Genomic DNA, 4,276 nt, shown 5'->3' with positions numbered 1-4,276 from the left:
AAGAGCGACGGGGGTGGTTCGGCCACACCCAAATCGGCCAACCTGGGGGTGGCCGAACCACCCTCGTGGCCCATGAGAGTGGTTCGGCCACCCCTAAGGGTCAAACCCTAAATTTTTTTTAAAGGGTTTGACCCTTGGGGGTGGTTCGGCCACCTCCAAGGGCCAAAACCCATCAATTTTATTTTATTTTATTTTATTTTATTTTTGTCATGGGGTGGTCGAACCACCGTCATGGTGTACCTGGTTCGGTCACCCCAAACCGGCCAAGGGGGTTGTTGAACCATCCCCTTCTTCTTCTTCTTTTTTTTCAAATTTTTTTTTTTATTTTTAAATAAAATTATTAAAAAAATAAGAAAATATTGAAATGGTGTCATTTTTAGGCTTAGTTGGTGACTCCGCCAAACGAAGTTAACAAAATTGGATGGAAAATTGACGAAATGACCCAATTCAAAAACACAAAAAAGTTAAGGAGTAAATGTTTAAAATTAAAAAGTGATTGACCATTTTTAAATTAAGCGTTAACTTAGAAATTTATTATATATTAACCCATTGTTTTATTTATTATATATTTACCCATTATAAAACAAAGTTAAAAACTATTCACTATATTTGTATTGTTCTAGTTAGAAGATTAGGCATGTTCCACGAATGTATCTCTCTCACTCTTAAGTGTCATTTTTTTTGCAATTCTCTGCATGTCCCCCCACTAGCATGACTGTATCTATAAATTATTATTCAAAAAGTTTATAAGATGTATTTATTGATTAAAAACAAAATGACACCAAAGAGTTGCTTGATTTTGGAAGTTTCGGGGAAGTCCTTTCTGTCTCCATGCCACCATTATTTAATAATTGAGAGCCCAATCTTCCAAGCCTGTGTACTCGGATGGGGTTGTCAATGCGTGTATGCATTCATCCAGTGGCTTTTGATGTCCATGGGGAAGAAGATCGCTGACATGCGCACATGAAATGGTCTCAATTCTTTTTGTACACATTGATGAATGAATGTCTTATTCTTTGGACAAACAAGGGTGAAATCAAAAGGTCCGAATTTTATGTGTAGGTCTCATATATAGCTCATTTACTTGGGTCACGTCCATTAGGGTTAGGTTCGCCGTCTTGGTGCTCGTTTAGGATTACGTTAAAGAGTTTCTAAAGTGTTTTTAATACATAAAACGTTGTGCTAAAAAAATGGGTTCATTTAGTAAAATTTAAAAAATAATATATATTTTTTTGCTCTAGATCGAAAGACCCAAAATCACGTTTTGAGAAAAGTTTAAAATGGGATTTTTTTTTTTTATTTTATTTTTTAAAGATAAAAGTTCTATTTTCAAACGCAAAAATAGAGTCTTAGTCTACAATAGAATACATTACAAGGTCTATTAGAGCATTTAACTAAATGCCTAAATGAAATGAATGCTTAATAATTGAAATAATGTCAAATTGAAAACTTTAATAAATGCAAAAGGCTTGGTTTAACGTAGTTCCAAATGCTAAAATTCTTACTCATATGAATTGATGTATGAATGTAACACCTTTTTCTTTTTACTCTTATTTTATTTATTTGGCCATAATTTAGATTTTGAGTTATTCAAAATCTCTAAAAATCTATTAATTTTCAACAATTGGGGCATTGCGCCATGAATTATGCTGAGATTGAAAATAAACGAGTCTTTATTGTAATTGGTTCCACTTGATTTTTCTTTTTCTTTTTTTCACATCCTCTCCTTTATTTGTATTAGCTCTTCTATGATTCAAAGATAGTTATTTTCATTTTATTACTCTATTTTAAATTAATTATATGTTTGGTTATGTTCTTAATTACTTCGCATGTTCACATTGAAACAGTTTTCTGGCTATGTCATGGTGCACTTTCATGGGGCCTTGTTTATCAAACACCAATCAATTACAACATCTTTATATCGTACACCTCGGATCCCTTCGGATAGAGTACCAAATATGGGCGGGATAAACAAATTTCCACTATTATTTTCAAAAGCAACATTCTTTTTCTTTAAAAACCCTGCCTACTTCTCTTCTTTTTTTTTTTTTGTGTATATTGATTCATAATTATGTGGATCATTTTATTGAAATTGATCTATATCTTGATAAATAAATAAATGGAAATCTAAAAGCTACTCTTAAGGAAGGATATATGGAACAGGGGGCAGGGCCATGACCCCGTTTTGAAGTTTTCCCTTAATATATTTATATATAATTAATTAAACATATACTCTTTTTTTGTTTTTTGTTTTTTTTTTACCTAAAAATTCAATCATGCTTTGGCCCTAATGAGAAATCTAGGAATTCGATTTTGTAACATAATTTTTTTTGGCTTGCAAAGAACCTAAAAATGTCATTTAAATCCATAACCAATCGGCATCATTTGACGACGCTTTTTAGAGAATTAAGCTTTTGTTTTAACAAAAATAAAAATGAGGGGAACCTAATTGAACTCACACGGCTAGGAAGATGCAATTAAAAAGAAGGCTTGCATGGTATGTGGAAAATAGAGTCCGTCATTTTTGAACACAAGGGCACACACCCTAGCTGTCACCCTGCCATGACAAGGAAAGAACAGCAGCACATCTTTGTCTTCACAATTAATGGATTGTGTAGCGTTCGATCTGTTTGAATTGTTTATGTGGTCTGTTCTGCTATGCCCTATCACCTATGGCAATATATCTTACTTGTCTTATATCCTACACCAAAGGGTCGTGACTCGTGGCCCATGGCACTTTTTTGTGTTACGATTTGTAGTTTGTCTGTTCTTCTTTGTAATTTCCCTTTGCTTTGCTCACTTAGCTGAATTGTTTTTGGTCCTTTTTTTTTTTTTTTCCTATTAAATTAAGGAGAATTATGAATTTTTTGTCATGGATCCAGTTTTGGTTACCATGACTAACAAATTGATGTAACCTAGGTGTAGTGGATCGCAAACCGGAGAACCCTACAGGTACTCCGGTTTGGTTGAGTTCCGACCGGGACTTCGACTAGATACCTTGAGACTTAGTACTCAGTTGAATGAGATCCGACTGTAATATCGACCGGTGACCAGATGCCTTGGATCTTACCGTTGTACTCAATTATGGACCCTCATACGAATGCAGACCAATCACCACTCCGACTGAGACTTTCGGAATTCTCCTTGAAGCTCATCCAATCAGCTCGTTTTGACAAGCTTTAGACCTCGTCCAATTGCTTGCATCTCCTCTTGATTTCTTCATGAATTCAAACCCAACTAGGCGTACATTACAAATTAATCTAAACAAACTCTTTCTTTGAATAAAGTTTACTAAATTAACATTTGATTTTAAAATGTGTGATTCTCATATAAACTATTAACAAGATTATAACAAATATCAATTAATAGGATTAACAGCATGTGAACCCTCATGTATATTTACATTTTTAAGATCGAATATACGAGAGATTCATGTGTTGTCAGTTTCCGCTGAAGAAAGAAATATGGCAAAGTAGCTGTGGATATTCTTGTTAAGAGGCATATAGACGTTGACAAATTACTGATTTCTCTTAACCATGATTCTGAAACCACGGGCACGGTCAGTGGCAGGCTTCCATCAGGCAATTTATACGAATCTGAGAATGGTGGGACTCTGCCGCCTTGATTTGTGTGTTTATAATAAAGTAAATTACATTTGCCTGTCTAATTTTGTACATACCTTAGTTTATTTTTGTGTAAAATATATTTTGAATTTTTTTTTTTGGTGCGATCATAAATATTTTTGATTTGATAAAAAAGTTTTTTTGAGTTTTAAAAAATGGTTTATGTTTTTTAAATTTCATAAATTAATTTTCGAGTTTGAGCTTTTGATTCTCAAATCGCCGGATCACAGCTAGATATCCATTAAAAAACCTCCGTCCGCCGAATCTCCCCCAAACATTGCCAGCCGTTTTTAGCCGTCACTCATTTTCTGACAAATAATATTTTACATCGAATAAAAGAAAGCATTAGAAAGATCAAGATCTAAGAATCTAAACCAATTAGCCATTCAAATTGTTAATAACTTAGACAATATAAAACGTCATTGTTGACAATCCTTTACTCCAATAGCATCTAAGGTTTCTTGAACAATATGATATCTCAAACTGGGTAAATCATCAACCATTCCCCCTCTTACTAAGACTACATAATATTATTGTAAATTATGGTCAATACCAGATATATAAGCACTAATTTCAAATTCAGAGGTTAAGCGTATTTTAGCAACTTTACATAAGGCATAGTTTGGGTTTTTGGTGGGTAATAGTAGAAAAGT

Source organism: Alnus glutinosa, chromosome 5, assembly GCF_958979055.1.
Source record: "Alnus glutinosa chromosome 5, dhAlnGlut1.1, whole genome shotgun sequence".
Lineage (NCBI taxonomy): Eukaryota > Viridiplantae > Streptophyta > Magnoliopsida > Fagales > Betulaceae > Alnus > Alnus glutinosa.
Note: the sequence above shows the minus strand (reverse complement) of the source record.